Genomic DNA, 23,481 nt, shown 5'->3' on the forward strand with positions numbered 1-23,481 from the left:
TTTCCTCGTCAAAACATTTTTTTCATCACTAAAGGGTAAAATTTGCTTTATGTAGTATTAACGCTGTTCGTCGAATACGCGCATGAACATTTGAGGATAAAATTATGAATGTTTATCCACTTTTGGGCACTTTGATTAGTGTTACTTTTCTAATAAGGAGACAAAAGCATCAGTGAAGAGCAGGCTTGAGATGAACACATTTGAGACAATTAAAAAAAAAACGTAAAAATTCAAAGTCAATATAAACAGGCTTATTAGCTAGTAAGTCTAGTAGTCAGAGTTCTCTAGAATAATTTATTAGTGATTCATCGTTGTTTGTAAAGCTCTCCCAGGGGCGAATTCATTTTTTATTTATTTGTTAATTAATGGTAATGAGCCAAACCGTACTCAGTAGAAAACCACGAAGCAGCGTCAGCACGAGCTCATTAATATTCACGAGCAAACCTTCCTCATAGGCGCGTTACGGAGCAGTGACAAGAGCGTTCTAGTTAATATTCATGAGCAAACCTTCCTCATAGGCGCGTTACGGAGCAATGACAAACGCGTCCTAATTAATATTCATGAGCCGAGCGGTAGCGGCGCTAGTAGGATTCGTCCCGGTGTGAGGCGGTGCTGTCGGCGATTGCACAGATGCCTTCACGGACCTCAGCAGAGACTCCTGAACACCTCTTGCGCTCAAATTACTCCTGGATTCACCTGACTGGAGAGGTAAGATCGTTATTACAAGATATAACCATGTTCACAAACAGAACTGCGAGTTAAGGTTGCACGCGATCGTGAGTGAGTTTGGCAAAGTTGTTGCAAGAGATTTTATTCAGACCGATGTCGATATTTTTGCGTGGTTTGGAAAAATTGTTTTCCCTTGACCTTGTGTGTTTTAAGGCTGTTTAGATACTTTACAATTAATGTAGTTGTTGTGGTGTAAATAGCAATGCTAGCACCGGCCAGTAGAGGGCGATAGTTATTATACAGTTATTATGATTCTGGGCTTTGTGGGGATGATTATTATTACCTGTTCTGATTCACAAATAGTCTGGCGTTATATCTTTTAGATTTTTCATGCTAATTCTCTATGCAGTGGAAACTGTAGTCTTATCAGCGTGTCTAGTCAGGAACAGAGCTTTTAAATCCTGCCTGGATGAGCAAATTTAAATCAGGAGTTTAGGTGATGCAGAGATTCAGCACTTAGAAATTATGTGAAACTGCGTTTTCTCATACATCTGAACAGACCGCCCTCACATTTCCAGTAATAACAGCCTAAACTCTGGCTTTGTCATAATTACCCCTGCCCGTGATTTCTTCTGGCTCTTTTCAGCACTTTGTGAAATTAGATTTTGTTGTGCATTCCATCATCAATGTTTATTACTTTACTTTTTGTGTTAACTATTAAAACAGGAATTTGTGTCTGGACGCAAAATAGCATAAAATAATGCGATTTTTGTTTGCATTGCATGCTTTCCAGAGGTGCTTTCTAGAGGTTTTTTTATTAGACGGTTTGTATATGCACATTCGATATTTATTGCCTGTTTTGTACATTTTTAATGCAAGTATTTACAAAGTTATAATGGTGTCATGGTCAAATCAGGTAGCAAAAGACACAAATGGGATAATTGTTGACATACAGCTTTAAGTTATAATTGCGGTAGTCGTATTGAGATTTGATTGCAGACTTCGGTCTCTTGGTGAATCTGAGCATAGTTTGAAATATTGTTAGGATCTGTTCTGAAATGCTAATGGAGACACATGCAATGTTAGTGTTTTTCACACAATGTTTTTCATATGCTAATCAGCAGTCGTGGTTTAAAATGAATATGTCTCATTGGCCCTAATCGGCTGTAATCTGGGTTAGTCCTGGGGTTACAGGACAACGAAATACCCCAGTTACCATATTCCCCGATGGCCACGAGCACCGTTTCAGCAGTTATCAAACATTTAAAAGTGCATTTTAAAAGTCTGTTACATGAATTATTGCTGCGGCAAGAACAAAATCATTAATGTTTCATGTAGGGGTGAATGAACAGAACTGACCCAATAGTCATGTTGTCGAACGATGACAACAAACCTAATTTCACCCGCGTAAATATCTTTAAAAATGCAGTTCGTTATAGACTATATCCAATTTTCCAAATCTCATTTACTTTTTCATTTTTTGGGCAAACCATTCCTTTAACAGAGCTAAGTTTGGCTCTGTAAGAACCATTACATTTAAACGTTTACTCAAAAAGAGTCGCCGCCGTCAGAAAGTGGCCCTAGTAGAGTCTCAGCGATTCTGACGGGTCACTATTGAAATGTGATACCAAAGTAGAGACTTCCCTCTGTCAGCTCCATTAGTCTCCTCGACATGACCCTTCAACCCCATTCTGTCAGCCCTCGCTCTGTTTCTCTCATATCTAGCATCGGTAAGTCACTGGAGTGGAGACAGCGTGCAATTTGAGAAACGCCAACCTTGCAGAGTTGGACAAGGACACGGTGGAAAACTTGCTCTCTGAAAGTGTTTGTGACCTCGAGGTTTTTTCAGAGAGCCAGTCAAACTCGGTGTCTTGATTTAAATCACCATTCAGTAGCCGCTGGTCCATTAGATGTCCCAGACTCCCTTATTTCAGGTGGAATCTATCAGAAATGTTGGGTGCTCATGACACAAGAATTTTACTGGAGGAAAAACTTTGAGTCTTTCCTTGAAGTGGATGTTTGCTCATATATATATATATATATATATATATATATATATATATATATATATATATATATATATATATATATAGTGATAATGAAAAGTATTCAAACCCAGTTAAATTATATTTCAGCCATTTGCTAAAATCATTTAAGTTCAGTTTTTTCTCATTGAGGTAAACACAGCACCCCATATTGACAGAAAAGCACAGAATTTTTGACATTTTTGCTGATTTATTAAAAAAGAAAAACTGAAATATCACATGGTCCTAAGTATTCAGACCCTTTGCTGTGACACTCATATATTTAACTCAGGTGCTGTCCATTTCTTCTGATCATCCCTGAGATGGTTCTACACCTTCATTTGAGTCCAGCTGTGTTTGATTATACTGATTGGACTTGATTAGGAAAGCCACACACCTGTCTGTAAGACCTTACAGTGCATGTCAGAGCAAATGAGAATCATGAGGTCAAAGGAACTGCCTGAAGAGCTCAGAGACAGAACTGTGGCAAGGCACACATCTGGCCAAGGTTACAAAAGAATTCTGCACAGTGGCCTCCATAATCCTTAAAAGGAAGACGTTTGGGATGACCAGAACCCTTCCTAGAGCTGGCCGTCCGGCCAAACTGAGCTATCAGGGGGGAAAGAGCCTCGGTGAGAGAGGTGAGGAACCCAAAGATCACTGTGGCTGAGCTTCAGAGATGCAGTCGGGAGATGGGAGAAAGTACAGGGAGGTCCTGGACGAAAACCTTCTCCAGAGTGCTCAGGACCTCAGACTGGGCCGAAGGTTCACCTTCCAACAAGACAATGACCCTAAGCGCACAGCTAAAATAACGAAGGAGTGGCTTCACAAGGAATGGTCCGGCCATAGCCCCGACCTAAACCCAATTGAGCATCTCCGGAGAGACCTGAAAATGGCTGTCCACCAACGTTTACCAGCCAACCTGACAGAACTGGAGAAGATGGCTGCAACATAACAAAGAGTGAAACATTTAAGGGGGTCTGAATACTTTCCGTACCCACTGAATACTAATGTTATACACTACACATGGTTTTCGCTCTGTCATGTGTTTTAAAAGAGGACTGCTCACCAAGGCTGCATTTGTTTAATCTAAAATATAGGAAATACTGTAATATTTAGAAATATTATTACATAACAGTACTGCTACGTATATTTGTGGAAACTCTAATACATTTGTTCAAGATTTTCTGATGAATAGAAAGCATTTATTAGAAATAAAGTAATAAATATTTTGTAACATTATACATATTTAACTGTTTAATTTTTGATTGGTTTAATGCATCCTTTATTTTTTAGTATTCAACAACATTTGTCTTTTTATGCACTCCCTTCATCAGGCTGGGAAGTATTCCCTCTTCAACATTTTTCTAAAGGAAAAAAAAATGTTAAAATTAGTTCATAATTTTTTTTTAATTGCTCAGGGGTCAGCTGATGGGGAAGTCATCACATCACACAGTGCAGATTATATATATATATATATATATATATATATATATATATATATATATATATATATATATATATAATGTTGATTATAATGGGAGTGTCTCGTTTTTTAGAAATGTTCCACACGCATCCAGACATATAAGGAATATCTTGATGTTGTGATTCACACCAAATAAGTCATTTTGGAGATACGGGGGCCTGTGGTGCTGCGCTCATCTTTTGTAGCATGAAGTTTCAGCATCATTCATGTGTCCTGCAGTCATACGTTTGATAAATGTGAAGTTCTTCAGGCCTAAATGAAAAATGTCTGATAAAGACTCGAGCGTTAGTTTCCTCAGGGTCCTCAAAGAGCTCGTCTGGAGAAGCTGTTTTATCAGAAACATAGTTAATGCTATTTTAATAGTAATATGTTTGGTAAAATTGGACTTTTGGGACGGTCAAGCTTTAAATAGGACAAAAAAAGCACTGTAAGTATAAATTCTATCTAAATGAATCGTTTATTCACACAGAACTAAAGAAAAGCTACTAAAGGTTTTTTATATTATACTATTAAGGTGTTTTACTATGCATTAAAACATAAAGGTAATCAATATGCGTCCTGCAATATGCATATGGCTAAATTAAATATTAATTTAGAACAATGTAGAAATTTACCAGAGGCTTACGCTTAAAATGTATTTTTTTAGACATATGTATTGTGCCACATATCAAATTGTTTATAAAAATATAGTTTTTTATTAATGGATGTATTGGACCGTATTTGCGAGTTTTGATAGAACTATCTCTGAATTGAACAGCTTATGTGTGCGTTTAACACTCCAGCAGGTATTTTTAAAGTTAATGTTAAGTGCATAATTGGGTCTAAAGTGAAGCTGCCGCAGTAAAGGTCAAGTTCACTGCTGCTTTGAGGTCGTGTTAATCACGTCGGTGAAAATAGAACCAAATTAGACCCCGCTTCTCCTAGAAATGGTAATTTTTGTTGATTACAATGGAAATAATTGCAGCAATTCCAACATTTAGCGAGATTTGCGCTTAAAACAACTGAAAGTGTCTGCCTAGAACAAGACGAAACGTGCTTGTGAAGATTCGATTTTAGTGGCTGTCACTTTATCATTATTAAATATGGAAAATGCTAATGTTGAATGAATAGATAGTGCCTAATCTGCCTTCTCTCTCCTCTGTTTCCTCCTCACCTGCCCGTCTTCCTTCCAACCAGAAACCTCTTCTTAAACCTCAGCACTCTTTTACGGTAATCTAAACCACCAGCGGAGCGCTAAACCTCAGGTTAGCCCCGTAACACATCACCCTATACTAGCCCCACTGTTCTCCACTTCAGCCTGCGACGCTCGTGGTCAGGAAGCGGAGGAAAGATAGATGAGGGAGAAACTGGGCGGAGAGCCACACCTGGGATGAGAAACCGTGGGTTCCTCAGATCGGTTCTCCTCACGTCGGGGACGGTGGATGGATGAATCGGGGGCCGGAGGAGCCGCATGTGGACGCTGATTGTAGTAGAGCGCGAGACCCGAGGGGCTGCAGGACAACACTGCAAAGCTTGTGTGAAATGGGTCAAGCTAAACGTTTTAAATATTAAAGCAAATATTGCTGTTCCCGAGGCCCGGCCGCACAGTGACGCGCTCTGTCAGGCACAAGAGAGTCATTGATGCTTGTGGGTGTGCTGTGTTTTAAGGGGGGTCTCTCAACCTCGGAGGGTCCGTGCACCTCCAGACTGGGCTAGTCAAACAAGCAGGTCTTTTTAAAGAGAAATGCTTTATATAAGGCGCGATAGGTATCTGTCCGTCCATTCTTCAGGGGTTTTAACAATACTGACCTCTATTAATGGAAACTTAAGCATGCTATCCTTGGGGGTTCCAGCTGTTTGCATTTTTCATGCGACGCTTTAGTTAAGTATTTTTGAAACATTTGTTTTTAAAGCTGCTTTTTAAAATAAAGTTTTACTTGCATACCAGACTTTCTTTTTATAGTCAAAATTTCGCTTGAAATAAGTGTTACAGGAAATACAATATAAAGAGCGTATCATAAAGAAAAATAATAATCGCAAACTTTAACTGCAGTTGTACCTAAATAGAATTCAAATTATTAATAAAATCAATAATAGTATCTTGATACTCAAATAATAGAAATGACAAGCTTTAACTGAAATTAAACAGAAAATCTACGTTTGAAATATTAATATAATGAATGATGGTGAACCAATTTAAACATCCCTAAAATTTAAAAGTTAGATTTAAGTGTAACTCATTCTGAATTGATGGACCCGTCAAATATATTTTCTCCAAGTAAGGTTGCATTAATTTATTTTTTTTTTATCTCGTTCATTCATTTCCAGTTATTAAGCCACACAAAAACAACCAATTACGCTGCTTGATAATGCACACTGGTTTGTTATCATATTGTTTTAATTCGTTAACGTAATCATAAACACATTAGCAGGCACCAAGAAATATGCTAATAAGCATTCGCAACACCTTCTGTCGAGCAGAAACACACCGGCATTATGTTTGCGTGTGTTATAGAGCTATAGATTGAACTCTGAATGTGTTTAATGCATTCCTTACGGAAATCATCGACTGCCGTCGAAGTGTGAATTGCAGTGAAACGTACAACTCTGCGGTCGAGATTCACACTTTTGACGTCGGTATTCCCAAGTTAATTCACAAGTAGCTTGACTTTGTGCTGCGTGATGAGTGATGAAGTCACACTGATGAGTTGTGGCATGTTTTCTAACAACGTGAAATAAGACTAAATGTTTCTTACAGAGGATTTCTTAATTCTTATGTGAAACAGAAAAAGGGAGTGTTATTTTAGTTTCAGAAATACTAATGCAGTTTTTAGTAATATTGTGAAGCTGTTTTATATATAAAAATAAATAAATAACTATATATATAATACAAAGGTATTAGTCATAATATATATATAAAAAAAATATATATATATATATATATATATATATATATATAAAAAAATATATATATATATATATATATATATATATATATATATATATATATATATATATTATGACTAATATTTTTGTTTTTATTTCAGTTTTACTTGCAATTATTTTGGTATATTAAAAAGAGAAATGTCAGTTAATGTTAATTTTCTTTTAGCTAACAAATATTTTAATCTTTTTAATTTTAGTTTTTTTAAAAACCATGTCAGAAGCTTTGTGGAATGTCCGAGCTACTATTTTCCTGTCATGCGAGAACCATTGCAGTTTGAGGTTGTTGATGTCACGTCTTGCATTTCTCGTCCACGCAGATGTACAGTTTAGTCTGTTTTATATATAATATTTCAGAAGACGCAGAACACAGGGCTGAAGTCATATGGACTGCTTTTAGAGAAATTCTATGGAGTCCTTCGTGGAGCTTGACAGATCAGTGTGGATATTATTATATCTCCTTTAGCATTCAGTGAAAGTCCTACAGATTTTGAATGACACGAGGGCGAGCAAACGATGACAGAATCTTCACTTTGGGTGAACTGTTATTTTAAATTAGACGTGAATCATTCCTCATGGCAGTGACTTGTCAAAAGTTGCGGACGAGGCCATTTTTTCCCCTTCCAAATGTGACATAAAGTTTCCTGTGTGCGCAGGAACAGTACGTTTAGTGTGTGATTTCACAGGAAAACTGCATCTGTTTTCGCAGGGGAGGAAAAACTGCGCCGCATTCATGACGTCTAAATAGCCGGTCCCAAAAGTCGTAAGTTCGATCCCAAATCGTGTGACCCATGTACCGTAGTGTTTCTGAGTTTTCCAGTCATCGCTGCTCTTGATTGAGGCACTTAACCCCTTATTGCCCCAGGAGGGGGACGTCCCTACTATTAGCGTAACGCAAATCGCCTTCGAATGAATAGTATCTAAATACTCGACGTTCTTCAGCTTTCTCTTCACCGCACGTTCACCTTCCCAGACCACATTTGTCTCAATCTGACTGAAATTGGTTTAACATAACTCTTTCTGCCGGGGCGTCCCACTGTTTTGTCTGTTTTTGGAGCGTTGCAAAGGAAGATGAATGGCGCTCTCGCTGATGGCTTTAAAGGTTAAGAAAATGTCAGAACAGCAGAGCTATTAGTCTCCTGTGCTCGGACGGACCCTTGAAGGGGCCATTGGCTTCCTCCTGAGGTTTGGGATATGATCTGTGTTTGCGGGTAATTGCTGTCGTGTTTGTTGTGTCCGACAGGTCAGGCTGGGCCATGTGCTCTCGTCTCCCATCAGCCATCTGGTTTCAGGACTGACATTTAATTCTGTCGCTTAGTTGCTCAAAGTCGGGCAGGAACACTTCGGAGTGCAGAGCTGCATACAATGTACATTTAGGAAAATGTTACTCTCTAGAGTTTGTTTGTAGCTAACTGTCCAGCTTATGGAAATGTTACATGACTAATGTGAAATGTTACATGAATAAAAATTTGCAATTCATAATTAAATTGCCAGAATTTCATATCAAAAGGTTTTATATCAGAAGTACATTTTAAGTAATCTGTTGGTTGAATCATGTGAGTTTGGATTGGAAAAAAAAGTACAAAATAATTAATAAAAGAAATTGTAAGCTTAACTAAAAAAATAATAAAAATGTATATATATATATATATATATATATATATATATATGTACATATATATATATACAAAAAAGAAAAAATAATATCATATATATATATATATATATATATATATATATATATGATATTATTTTTATTATTATTATTATTTTTTTTTTGTGAACATTTTTGAAAATCTGAAATATTTGCATTATCCAGACATGAGTGGAGAATATAGATTATATGCACTTTGCAAATTAAATTATGCTTTCTAAGTTAATCATGTTATTTTATTTCTGGCCCTCTTTCTGGCTCTTCTCTTTCTTCCTGTTTGGATTTAATTTGCTTTATTAATACTTTTGTGAAGAGATCACTTACTAGTTTTCCTGCAGTGGGGGACTCTTGTTATTTTTTCTTATCTTTTTCCTCTCTCTCCTGTCTCTCTGTCAGTCTCTGAGGAACCGTACACTGTGTAGTTGCTGTGTGAACATCTCTGAGTCTCAGGAGAGTTTTTCCTCTCTGGCAGAGCACTCAAACCTGACTGAATCCCACCTGAGCCAGAGGAAATCTCTAAATCATTCACTCTCACCTCCTGTTTTTGTTTCGCTTGTTCTCCAGAGGAGGATTTCATTGCTCAGCAGTTGCTCTTTCACAGCTCAGGAGACTTCAGGGAGTTCAAAGTTACATTTTCTTTACGTATCATCTTTATTTGCAGTGTTTTACCTTAGGGGAAATAAAAATAGATGCAAATTAAGCAATCATTGTCATACAGTGCGATTATAGAGTTATAAAATGAATGCCCTACAAAATCTGTAATACGGTCTTGAAAAGAATTTTTTTTGCAAGTAGCCTACTTTTTATAAAATTCAATGAGAAGCGTATTTATAGTTCTGTAGTTTATGCTTGTCATTTGCAGTTTTTTTTTTGACTAAATATTTGAAATCTCAGATTTTAAGTTAATATTTCATACATATTTGCTTTTTCAGTTATGTGATTTTGCATAATGGTCAGGTAAAACAAATAAAATATTTAGAGCAGTAATATAAATTATACAATATATTTTATTAAGTGTTTAATTTGAAAATTCTTATTGTACATTTTTCATTTCATTTCATATTAAATTATAAGTTATTCCTGAATCCCAGTTTGGGGGGAAAAAAAGTAAAAAATAAATAAAGTGAAAAAAGTAAAAATTTATGCAATGGATTTTATGAGTACATTTTTTTCTTTTTGCTGGAAATTAAAGCAAAAAATACTAATTAGAGAATAATTCTTAATTGCAAAATGTTGATACATGAATGCATATTGATCTTTTTGGCGCTCTTAGTTGTAACATGCAAGATTACATGCAGGAAACTTCAGAAAACATCTTTTCATCTCCCAGTGCAAGTTTGAGTTTGGTTGAAAGATCACTTTTTCCACACCTTGCTCTTCATGATTCTCTCACATAGAAGATGGACTAAATCACCTGGTCTCCTGATGCTGTTCTGTCTGGTGATCATCAGACTGACCACAGGAGCTCGGAAATGAAGCGGCAGCACTGTGAGGCGTGCATAAAACGAGTTCAAATAACCCAAAATACGTACCAAAACACCTCTGTGCTCTTGTCCCTGAAATACTGCGTGCTCAAACACCGAGACTTTACATTTGACAGAAATAATCTTTTTATTTTTAATTCGGTCTGAGTTAGCTTTCCAAAAGTTTTACCTTACCCCCATCTATTTCAATCCGGCGTTCTTTCACAAACACCCACATCCAGTGCCCGCGGAGAAGAGTACGGCACGGATCCAGCATACTGCTTGCGTTTATAAAGAGTGATTGTGAGGAATTAAGTCAAATCAGTGAGAGAAATGGCGAGTTGGAACGAATGAAGTGTCTAAAAATGTGTGCTGAATTGCGATGATTACCGCATAAGTCATGTATTTCACAGTGAGATCATGTTGGCTAAATCTGTTTTGTGTTTCTTCATCCTGTGCTCCAGCATGACTTATGGTACTGGCATCTGTTCAGACATGACATGTTCATAGTGAACCCCTCGAGAGGGAACACACCCGTGAGGGGCGGAGCCAAGATTAATTAACACCAGACTACCTCAACACTGAACGCTAACATACTGTACAGCTCTTTTGTTTTACAACTTTCTTTTGTTTTTGTAGTATTCCTCTTCTTTGTGATTAAATTGATGTTTTCAATGCAAACTCGAGCTATTCTATTTTACTCTATTCTGTTCTGTTTCTTTTTTTTATGTGAGACATGAATTTTCATGCAGGTCTTGGCAGTTTTATACTGCTTAGTTTTGGCTCAGTGCTGGTTAGAACTGGTCTGATGCTTGTCTAACTGGTGCTAACCAGTAACCGGTAAACATCAACCTTTTAAACCATCATGGTTGGCTAAAATGCTTTACTGGCAAAAAACGACAGGTTCTTGCTGGTAAGCTATTGTGATTTTGCTGGTTTGGTACTAGTTATGGCTGGTTAGTGCTGGTCAAGCTGGAGGATGAGTAAAGCTGTGATGTTCAAAGTAAAACAGTATGGTCTTCCTCATCAAGCTGGTTGATTTTCTGTTTAAAATCAGTAAGGCAAATGTTCTCTGGTTTAGCTGATCAATTAATGTAATTTTTCTGGTTTGAAAATTCGATTTGATTTATGCTCGTTAGAGCTAATCTGGAGCTGGTTAATGATTTTGGTGCTTGGTGACTGGTTTATGCTGAGTAGTACTAAGCATTAGCTGGTTTATTCTGGTTAAAGGTTAAGTAATACTAGTTTGGTGTTGTTTACGGCTAGTTGGTGCTGGTCAAGCTTGCTGATTTTCTTGTTTAAATCAGTAAAAGAAGGTTTTTGCTTAGTAAGCTGGTCAGCTAATGAGATTTTGGGGACTGGTTTATGCTGGTTATTTCCAAACTGGAACTAGTGCTGGTCAAGATAGAGGACAAACAAAATCATGTTGACTTTAAAGAAAAAGATGATTGCTGGTTAAACTGATTAGTTAATGATTTTGCTGGCTTAGAAGTTTGGTGATTGGTTTATGCTGGTTAGTGCCAATCTTGAGCTGGTTAATTGTGATTTAGAGTTAGTAGTACTGGTTTGTTGCTATTTATCAATGGTTAGTGCTAGTCAAGCTAGAGGAGAAGCTAAACAGTCCCACAGCAAAACAGTTTAAATGTTTGGTGGATGGTTTATGCTGGTTTGTAATGTTGACCTGGTTAAGTTAAGTGCTGATTTAGTGCTGTAGTGCTGGTTATGGCTGGTTGATCTGGTGGACGAGCAACGCCGTTCTGTCCCAACAGCAAAAATTATGGTCTTTCTGTTCAAGCCTGTTGACTTGCTTGTTAAGTCAGTAAAGCAGTTCATGCTGGTTAAGCTAGAAAAATAGTTCTTCTTGACAAAGAAGTTTGAGCATACCCATTGTCTGGGTTTACAAAGCAAGACGGGACAATATTAATAATTTAACCTAAGCTTTTAGCTCAGCCTAACTAACCACATTTTCCCTGGTATAGTCATGAGATTTTTTGACTCTTAGCGGACCTTGTTACGTTGTGAATCTAACACAACTCTTTCATTAAATATCATCCTTTCCCTCATTCACCTCAGAGCATAAATGAATGAATAACTAATTTCATTCTGCTGAATTAAGCGACTCAGTTGAATGGAGCCACAAACGAAAGGATGAATGAGTGAGTGAACTGATTGATCTCAAGAGAAAGTCGTACAAAAGTTGAACTCGAAATCAACCGCCCCGTTGCGTATTGTGTTTTTGTGTGCGACGGGGGCCTAGAGACGGAGGGAACTGGAATAATGACAGAGGGGATTGAACAAGTTTCTTGATCTCTTTTCACCTATTCTCACTGTGAAATGTCAAATTTGAATTGATTGAAAGGCAAATTATAGCTGTATTATGGGATATCTTGGGGGAAGAGAGGTGCTGTTGCCATAGAAACTAGATAGTTGCTTCTCAAAGTGCTCTTCTCAGCTAATGAGTAAGCAAAGGTCTCATGTCGAATTTACAGTGGCCCCAAAAAGTATTTGGACACTTAAAAATGCCAAATGCAAAATCCAAAAATGCATTAAATAACAAAATATATATCCAAATGGCAAGTTTTAAGTGATACAAGAGCGGAGCTCAGTCAGGGTAGATGTATCCGTAACTTGACATGAACAGAAATATGAACGATATTCAATCAGTTATATAGTTTTTAGGTCATGTTTAGGCATATTGACTTTGTCAAGAAATTTCACAAAATTCAAAACTCATTAAACAGACATAAATGTCGCATTAAAGATTATCACATTAAGGCCGACCAATTATATATTCCCAAAATATTCAAAGTGATTTCGTTGGCCAATATTGTGGTGACTGAAAGGTTGTTTGACTTTATTGTTAAACCCATATCACTTAAACTTCTGCCAGTAACAAAAATGTGATTGCAGTACAGTTTGAATTGGTTTAAAAAATGTACATTTCAGTGATATAAACTGATTTATTAATTAATCTCTTAAATATTCACAGCAGTGCTGGAAATACATGTGCACTACTGTTTAAACGTTTAGAAATTATGATATTGTTTTTTTAGCAAGGATGCATTAAAATTAGTACATAGATTATTTCATAAAGGATTCTATTTCAAATTAATTCTGTTTGTTCTCGTCATCAAATAAACTTGAACAAACTTTCATCAGTTTTAATAAAATTATGAATCAGATGCTTTTTGAACATTGATAATCATAAATGTTTCTCGAGCAGCAAATTCACATGAAATTATTTCTGAAGGATGGAATAAATTATATTTGAAAATATATTCAAGAGTTAATTTAAATTGAAAAAAAAAATTATATTCTAAAAAAAAAAAAAAAAAAATGACCCCAGACTTTTAAACTATTAAAAGTCTATTGCAATATTAATTAGAATTCATGTTAATTAAGACAAAGTGACACTTGTGAAATGTGAGTGAATCTTTTTGATCTATGAATGCCATCTGTGGTTACTCTGCTAGGAGTGTAGAGAAGAGAAAACCTACAGCAGTGTTGCAGCACAGATTATACTTGTGTTCTTATTTTTTATCCTGTGTTTTTAAGCATAGCATCATTGTCGAAATACTGGAGCTGAGGTGCACCAGTCTCAGTTTGGGAACAATTAGAGGAATTTTAACCCTTTTGTTCCTGCGTGAGCTCGTCACACATGATCCCCACACACACACACACACACACACACACCGCCGTCGTGCCCCCAGCAGCCTCCCTCCATTGAGAAAGTTAACAGTTTGTTTTTCACAGGGCTGAATGCTTCACTGCACACATTACTGAAGCCCCTTCATCACCCCCCTTTCCTCAGGACGCTCTCCATCCGCGAGAGGCTGACTAAAATGATTTCTCTCTCTCTCTGTCTGTCTGTAAGGATTGCATGAAACAGATCTGAAGTCTATCGGATGCGCTCCTCTGGAATGAGCCCTTGCTGACACCTTCCTGCTGGTGAGTACACTCTTTCTGTCCTCCTCGGTCCATCCGTGGACAAAACTATCCACTTCCCGTGAGTCTTTTCATCTTGTTGCGCTGTGCTTTCCTTTTCTTCTTTTTGTCCTGGGAGCAATTTTGCCCACATGTCTTCCCTCCCCTCGTGTCCATCCCGTATCTTTTCCAATTTCGTCCTCTCTCTCTGCGCTCCATCCCGTCTTCCCTCTCTCTCTCTCTGTCCCCTCCCTCTCTCCGTGTCTTTGTTGAGGTATGCTGATAAACAGTTTGGCCGTCATCTCCAGACCTCCCCCATTGTGTGTCCAATTTTCTTTGTTCTCTCAGCCTGTGGCGCTGGCCTGTGTGTGTGTGTGTGTGTGTGTGTGTGCGCGACTGACCACTTCAAGTGTGTCTGTGCTTGTCTGAATAGACGGAGCTACCATGCAAGAATTTAGCCATATTGTCCACAGTGTTGCAGCGTTTTGATTGTTTTTGTGTCTTTTTCTCAGTTCTTAATCTGTTATTGTTGTCATTAGGGGTTAATCGTGTTATTTCTGGCTGTTTGTTTATTTCTCATAACTGATTTTTAGATTAATTTTTTTTTTGTTTCAATACAATTAAATTATCCTTTGTTGTCACGACAGTTCATTTTGTTGTTCTGTTCCGTTTTCATCTCAACTCTCATTTTAATTTAGTTTTATTTTTAATTGAATCATATTCATGTTCATTTTTTTTGCCTTGACAGTAATTTGCACTGCACAGATGGAGAAATAAAATTTAAATCCAGCGTATACTGTATAATGGGGATTGCTACGACCTAATATATGTTAAAGTTTGGGGTCAGTATTTTTTTAAATTATTATTTTTTTATTTATTTCATTTTAAATTAAATTGAATAGATTGTTAGTAACAGTAAAGACTATATATTTCAAATATGCAAAATATTTTTTTGTTTCAAATAATTGCTATTATTTTCAACTTTCCATTTATCTTTAAAAAAATGTACAACAGTTTCCACAGATAATGTGGGAAGAGTAATGATGCTAAAAAAAATCAGCTTTGATCACAGAAATAAATTACATTTTACAATATATTCAAATAGAAAACATTTATTTTAAATTGTAATACTATTTAACAATATTTTTATTTTTATTGCATTTTTGATCAAATAAATGCAGGCATGGGGAACATAAGAAACCTCCTTTAAAAAACATTTTGAATGGTGCAGTTTTATTATATGACTTAAAAAAGCCTTTATATAACTTCAAAATCTGTAATTAATTTTACAGCATTTATTAACTTTTGATTAATGGTCATTTCTACATTATACATTATTGTTTAATAATTTATTAATTCTTTTAATGTTAGCATATGACAAAACCTATTGTTAAAAAGTTAACTGTTAGTATTTGTAGAAATTAACCACTGCTCATTAAATGCTGTGAAAGAAATGTTTATTGCTGAATAAAACCCACTATTGCACAAACAAACATGAAATAATGTAGAAAGTTTCTACAGAGAAAAAAAAGTCAAGTTTTTCATTTTAAAAAATCCTATGAAATTCTAAAAATACAAATAGGGTGGCTGTTGGATGCATAACAGAATTAATTGCTAACAGAAAACCTAAACAACCACGATAATGAAAATTCACGGATCTGCAACTTTGAGTCTAAGTGCATGTTGTCCGTTATTCAGGGCCAGCCGTCGATGTGCAACGATTCATAAGCAAATATGCAAATATACAGCTGTGAGCTGTGTTTTGCACCAAGCTCGTGTTAATAGAAACATTCTTTTCTCTTTTATATCTGCTTGAATATATTAAATTATTAATACACGGCCAAGACAGATGCTTCTGTCACAAACCTGACGTTGTCAGTGACACAAAGAGAAAGAGAGATGGACAGAGAAAGGGAGAGTGAGAGAATGAGCGAAACGTGAATGGCGTGAGGATGGACACAATAAAAGGCCGGTCTTGTTGCCGTGCTGTTTAAGATTCTGCCTGGTGTCGGGTCCGTGGTCAGGGCTGAGTGAAAGTGCTCAGCTTTGGCGGATGACCACGTGCTCGCTCAGAGCGCCCGTAAAGCTCAACGGACTTCATTCACGTGCTAAAGAGCCTCTGCTTTGACAGATAGTTGGCCGCTCGCACAGAGAAGGCTTTCACGCAGAGACAGTGAAGGAGTGGAAGGTTTAGGGGGGAAAAAAATAGCAAACAAGGACGCATCTGAAAAGGCAAACACTTTCGGAGATACAACAAATATCCGTGGAACTGCTAATTTATTGGCTGCGTCTCACTGTACGTCTATCTCAGGACGCTCAGGTTGGCGTTGGCTGGGCTTGCTGGCCCGTTTTAGTGCCCTAACCAGGGTAGTGCGCGGACCTCCAGCTGCGTGAATGGGAATACAGTTCATTCGGGGTCTCTTTTAGGGGATAAATGTTTCGGTTGTGTGACCCCTTTCAGCGTTTAGAGAAATGCTGTGGGGATTGAGGCTGGCCGGGCTCCCATGAGCAGAAACTTCTCTGTAGGCAACGTTCGTTTGAAACGTTTACTGTTCTTCTGCCTGGCATTTTTGTCTAGCTGCGAGAATTAGCTCGAATTACACGCACTCTGCGAATAATCACGTCTAGAGCATTTACAAGCGGAAGCTCTTCGTTCCGTGTGCATTTGAAGGCCTTTTTCTGATTTGCGTCTTTTCGACGATGCCTTACGCGACTTCTTTCGTGAAATGCACACCGAACGAATTTCTCTGCAAATCATTCGTAATGCATTCTTTGAGAATTCTTTGCACTAAGTGGAATGCGACAATGTAAGAAAGGATGGTTTTGCAGACGATTTGTACGGAAAATTGTGCTTGCATTTCACGAATGAGGCTGTAGATGCATTGATTAGAAGATCGGCAAGGCGGCATCATTTTGAAGCCGTTTTAAAGCAGACAATTTCGAGGCTCTTCGGATGATAAATCATGCACACATTTACTCCCACAATATTATTGAGCGTATCTCCTGCAATTTGCAATAAAACGATTCTAAATAAGTATTTGTTTTTCCTGTATTTTTGAAAAAAGCGAATGCAGCCTTCGTGATAAGAGTATGTAAGAGTATGTAATATGCAGTACACTGAACAAAATGATAAAAAAACAACACTGTTGTTTTTGCCCCCATTTTTTATGAGCTGAACTCAAAGATCTAAAACTCTTTCTACGTACACAAGAGGCCGGTTTCTTTCAAATATTGTTCACAAATCTGTCTGAATCTGTCAGCTGTGGCATATCAAGATGCTGGTTAGAAAGCATGATTATTGCACAGGTGTGCCCTAGGCTAAATGTGCAGTTTTATCACGCAGCTCAATGCCATAGATGTGGCAAGGAACACGCAATCGGCATGCTTACTGCAGCAATGTCCACCAGAGCTGTCGCCCGTGAATTGAACCCTCATTTCTCTATCGTAAACCTTTGCCGATTCAACTGGAGGATGTCTCCAGTACTGCCCCGTGAGAGCGAGCGCGGACAGACAAGCAGCTGTCCCTCACTAACTGACACATGAGCAAAGTTCGTCTGTTGCACTTTTTTGTTTGTTGTAGTGCATGGGACAAAATAGTTATGGTTATAGCCAAAACCAACGCGTAGTGGTTGGTTAACGTGTATTAACGGGTTGGATTTTTCCACAATATTCACTCATCGATACAGTAAAACGTGGCATGCATGGCAATATTGACAATATTGATCTGAAGCGAAACTTAAAATTGCGAATCAACTTGCTATCGCAATATCTGTCAAAAAACAAATGGCAATGAGATATTTTCCCTAAGTCGCACAGCCCTACTTTAGATGATATATGACATAGAGATGTTTTCTCCTTCAGTGATATTTGCTGCAACTGTGCTTAGACCTTGTGATATTTGCTAAAACAATTCCAAAACAGCTATTTGTCTCTTGCTTAATATTGTCTGGTTATTAATGATTCTTTTTAATGAAAGAGTATGAAAACAACAAAGATTATTCGATTTGACATTCATAATAAGACTCGAAATGTGCATTAGAAAGTCTCTTGAAGAAAAGTCCAAGAAGTAGGGTCCAAATAATTGTTGTGTTATATGGTAAATGAAGGAGGTGGCAAGAAAATCTTTTCCCGCTTCTTTTTCTCACGGTGCAAATGAGTTCAGTTGAAATATTTGTTTCTTTGAAATGTTGTGTAGCAGTGACTCTCAGTGCAGGAGAGTGCAATAAATAGGGTCCATTTGATTTCATGCACTAATAAGAATAGTAATAGACTTTCTTGCTTAATTGTAAAGGTAATGTGACTAGCGCGGTTCTTCTGTAACATCTGGACTGAACGGATGGCTCCAGCCGTCTGGACTTTCCTGAGTTCATCTAGAAACTCTTCCTGCAATCCCAGCTGCTCATTATCACTTCTCTTGTCTTTCTTTATGACTTCCCTCCCTCTCGCTCTCTTCCTGATGGAGGACAATAAAAGATGAATAGAGTCCATAAAGGCCCTGTCTCAGCGTGCTGATGCTGCAGCGGCTGTAAAGCGGCGACAGCGAGACAGTGTTTATCCGAGAGCATCTACAGCGGATCAGCATTAATCCTTGTGTTTATTCCAGACTGTTTACGCTGGTCAGTCACGGGATGGTCGCCTTTCAGTAATGTGCTCGAGGAAAGCTGCGATCAAGATCGGACTTTTGGCGTGACTTTCCTTCAACGCCCTTCATATTTGCTCTCTCTCACTTACTGACCTCGTTACACGCGAAATTTAATATCCAAGGAACTCAGTTGTTTGTGCATTGCATAATCTGAGAGCGTTGAAGGAATGTTCCGGTTTGAATACGGCTACAACAACTCTTATCCACAGCATCTGCGGTCTGCTTCTGATTATCGAATCATTTTAAACTCGGCCCTAAGTTTGTAGAAACGAATGTTGCGTTTACTTTACATCACTTTCAGTGGAAGGCTGTGGGGCAAGGCAGGGTTTCAAAACAGAAATGGGAAAACATACACTTTCAGAACTTGACTCATTTAAAATATGCGTTGGTTACTTGTCTAGTACTTTTTTAAGGTAAATGAACATCTAGTTATGATGCATTGGAGAGTTTAATTCATTTAAACAGTAGTCTGTGGACAGATATTGTGGTTTGGGATTTTTGAAAGAAATTAGTACTTTAATTTAGCATGCATTTAAATTGAACAAAAGCGATGACGAAGACGTATGCTGGGGAAAAATAGGTATATTCTATATGTATGTGTCAGAGTTTCCTCTAAAATGTGAAGCAGCGCCAGTGTTTTAAACATTGATAATAATAGGAAATGTTTCTTGAGCAGCAAATCGGCAAATTAAAATGATTTTTGAAAGATCATGTGACACTAAAGACAGGAGAAATGATGCTGAAAATCACATCACATCATAAGTTAACATGTAATTGAAGTATTATTTAGCAATATCGCTGTCTTTTCTGCCTTGAGAGAAATCTTTGTAATTAACACCGTGCTGTCAGCTGATTTAATATCTTATTGACCATAACTCACCATAAAACAAATGTGGCTCTTTCTTACACACACACACACACACACACACACGTTCGTTTACCTATCTAAATGGGGACTCTCCATAGTTTTCATACTGTACAAACTGTACTAAACCTACCTTTTACAGGAAACTTTCTGCATTTTTACTTTCTCAAAAAAATATCTTTGTTTAGTTATTTTTAGACCTGTTCCCCAAAGGGAGTTTTTTTAAAGATTTTGTCAGGTTTACGTCACTTATGGGTACAAATTTATTTGGTCCCAAAAATATGGTAAAGTAGGTAAACACACACACACACACACACACACACAAGACACAGACACCTTAGCTGTCATTTTGAGCTCACAGCATGCTCTTTGAACCTTGTCTTGTGACACTGCTTTAGAGGGAACCATGGGAGTCCAGGGCTGCCAACGCAGTTTGTAATTCAACATAAAGGCCTTCAAATCTCTCCGTCTGGATTAGACTGGACCGCCGAGACGACAGCGTTTTACTGCAGAGAGCTGCAGGACGCCAAACACCTTCTGCCCTCGGAGTCACAACCTTTAAACAGACTCAGCGCAGGGCTTCACTTTTACTGAACCTGTTTACTGAGCTTCTGCGTGAGAGAGAAAGTGGTTGAGCCGTTTCGGTCTCTCATCAGGTATTAAAAAGATATTTTGGTGCAGAACCTACACGTAGGAGAAATGAAGTGAGAGGAGAGAAATTGAGGTGGAAAGCCTCTGTAAGAACGAGCGATGAAAAGTTTTATATGAGAGAGAATCGCAATCGAATAGTGTCTTTTTCAGTAAATTAATAGAAAGAGATACATTTTTTGCACAGCTAAATATAATGATATTAATTAATATTATATAATAATAATAATCAGCTATATGTGAAGTTTGTTTTAGCAGTGGTATTTAACATTAAAACGTTAAAATAATGTTTTATTGACTTGCACTCACCAAAAATACAGAAAAAAAGGTTATGAAATGTTATTACAATTTAAATGAACTGTTTTCTATTTGAATATGTATTAAACTTTAAATTATTTCTTGCATGCAAAGCTGAATTTTCAGCATCTTCAGTGTCACATGATCTTTCAGAAATCATTTTAATAAGCAGGTTTGCTGCTCAAGAAACATTTTTTAAATTATTAATGTTAAAAACTGCGCTGTTTCATATTTTTTGGAAATTGCGAAAAAAAACTAAATATTTGATGAATAGTAAAAGGTCTTTACTGTCACTTTTGATGCATTTTAATGCATCCTTTACTGATTTTTCTTTTCAATTCTACTGCATAGATCAGACAGACAAGTAGAAGTAAAACATTCTTACAGCAAAAGGGGAGACTGTTTAAATCGGATAATCTCGTAATAAGCCTTATGTTATGACTGGGAAATATTTACACTATGAAAAGTCTCTATTATATAATAACATTAGTTGATAATCTCACGCTCTCCTAAATCACTGATTGTTTTTGTGGATTTTGTACTGCTTTGCGAGCGCAAGAAACAAGCTGCCTCTAAACCAGGCATGACCTCGAGCAATGTCGCAATATTGTGTAGAAACAACCCATGAACGTTTGAGAGGAGTCTGAAAAAATGTAAGTTGCCTTGAGAGTTACCCATAAACATCCTTGGAAATCTTGAGTAACTTTAGCACGCATTGTTTGAATTGTTCACTCGTAGTCTAATCTGGTTAGAAAAGCTGTCAGCTCATTATTAACCTGTACCGACCTCGAGGATATCTGTGCATGATGCTGTGCGTTTGCGCCCGTCAGCCATCTTTGACCTTATTTATTCATCCCGCTCTTTCATATCTCCTCTATTAACCCAAAAGGAATCATCCCAGACGGGCCGTCAGTGGCCCACCTAGCCTGCTCATTGTCTGACACAGGCCTCCCCTCCGGTGCATTTGTCACTGCCATTATTAGCTTTCATGGTTCTCCATCTCGCTCTCCGTCATCCCTCCATCTCCGTGGCCTCTGATGAGTCTGAGAAGGTGGGCATGAATAGACTGAATGTGGGAGTGCTGAGGGTATTAAGGGGGATTTGGGGGATTGAGGGTCTTTTGCTATTGAGGTGCATTAGACATGGTCGGCGATGAAGTGTCTGCCGCACAGCGTCACGCTCCCGGAGCCAAGAATAAGAGCAGCAGTGCGCATGTGCTGCCCGCTGCCAGAGAATTCCACTGAAAACTCCACGCATTTCCAGAGAATTCAAATACGCACCATTCATAAAATTGTAAACCTCCTCCTCCTCTTCTTGCTGTGACTTTTTTCTTTAATGACTGGATTTTAAAAGAGGCGTATAAATGTTGAATAAATGTTAGCTCCGATAGCTGTGTCATTAAGTGGAAGCGTAAAAACAAATACAGTTTTCAAAGGGTTTTGTAAACACTCCCCCTGTCTGCTATTGGTGGGATGCACAGATAGTCCAACCCCCCAAACCGTGCCATTGGTTGAGCTAGTGTTGCCGTTTAGGATGGGGTTAGATCAACTTATACCAGTTTAACATGCAGAAAACACTGATATGATAAAGCGATAAGCCTCAAGAAGTTGTGGTTTACAGTGAATTTATAACAGCTAGCGGCGTTGTTAGGCGTTGTTAGGCCCGAAGCGGCTCAACCAATCAGAATCAAGGACCAGAACTATCCTTTCTTAAAAAATCAGATGTTACTATTTTTGTTTCTGCTAAAATTAAACTTTTAGTTGAAAATAGGTATCAAATAATAATTTTGTATTAAAACTTGTTTTTTTTTTAATTAAAATAAATTATGCTTTCAGCTCAGTGTTTATTTATATAGCACATTTCATACACAATGGTAATTCAAAGTGTTATTTAAAATTCATTTTTTAAATTTGTAATACTGTGTAAAATAAGCTTTTACTTAGATTTTTTTGTAGTTTTCATTTTAATTTTATTTTGGGGGTCATTTTTGTTATTTGCATCATTTGTATCATTTTCTTTTAAAATTAGTTTTCAATTTATTTTAAGTGTAGTTTTAGCAGTTGTAGTATTTATACTTCTCACAAGTAGTTTCCAAGTCAAATTCATTTTAAATGTATATTATAAAATAGATCGGGTTTTTGATTCTGATTGGTTGAACCGTGTTCGAATCTATCGTAAAATACTGTACAACTTAGAGATGTATAGATTCACCATTGGCAGCCATCTTGGAAAAAATGCCAAAAGGCCAATAGTTATTTTGATGGGGGCATTGGCTGTTATTTATAATGCTGAATTGTTAGGCTTTACTTTTTAAAGTAGTTTTTCTGTTTGGGGGTGTTTTTAAGATTACCCACGTGGGCTAACTGGACTCAAAGGAACTTATCTAGATGTTATTAAAGTATAAGAGTATCCACATTTGTTACTATAATATATATCAAGTTTAAGTGAATCAGTATAAAAAATGTGAAAAGTTTGGCCTGGTTACAGATACAGGACTCTCTACAGATTGGCCAGTGTTTGGTGTGTTTGCGTAAAACCAAGACAGATGCTGTAGTGGTTTCTCAATGACTCGTCAGGAAGTGTATGTTTAAGTGTGATTGAGCATGTGTTTGTGCATGCGTGTTGGTGTTTACTCGAGGACTAACGGGGAGGTTTATATTGAAGTGAAGCTGTGTGTTATATATGTATTTTGAGCTTATGTAAGGTCTCAGATGTGTGTTTACACGTTGGGTTTACCTGAGCCCTTATGCAGTGTCAAACACCTAATGGAAAATATACTGGGTGAACCGTTTTAAGCCGTAGGGAGGTCATTACAGAGACCCATTGATTCCTGTGACAGGCTGAAAATATATCAAAATCCCTTCTTCGAATTATAATTAAACTTTTA

General features: G+C 37.3%; 1 protein-coding gene across 2 annotated transcripts in view; it reads left to right on the forward strand.

The window, feature by feature from the left end:
• Positions 1 to 578: 578 nt before the first annotated feature.
• sema5bb (sema domain, seven thrombospondin repeats (type 1 and type 1-like), transmembrane domain (TM) and short cytoplasmic domain, (semaphorin) 5Bb) overlaps positions 579 to 23,481 on the forward strand; it is a 52,384-nt gene continuing 29,481 nt past the window's right edge. For both annotated transcript variants that reach the window (XM_043240945.1, XM_043240947.1), the window contains exons 1-2: positions 579 to 708; positions 14,093 to 14,166. The gene's annotated coding sequence lies outside the window, so the exon portion shown is untranslated. The remainder of the gene's footprint in view (positions 709 to 14,092; positions 14,167 to 23,481) is intronic.

This window comes from Puntigrus tetrazona, chromosome 6, assembly GCF_018831695.1.
Source record: "Puntigrus tetrazona isolate hp1 chromosome 6, ASM1883169v1, whole genome shotgun sequence".
Taxonomy (NCBI): domain Eukaryota; kingdom Metazoa; phylum Chordata; class Actinopteri; order Cypriniformes; family Cyprinidae; genus Puntigrus; species Puntigrus tetrazona.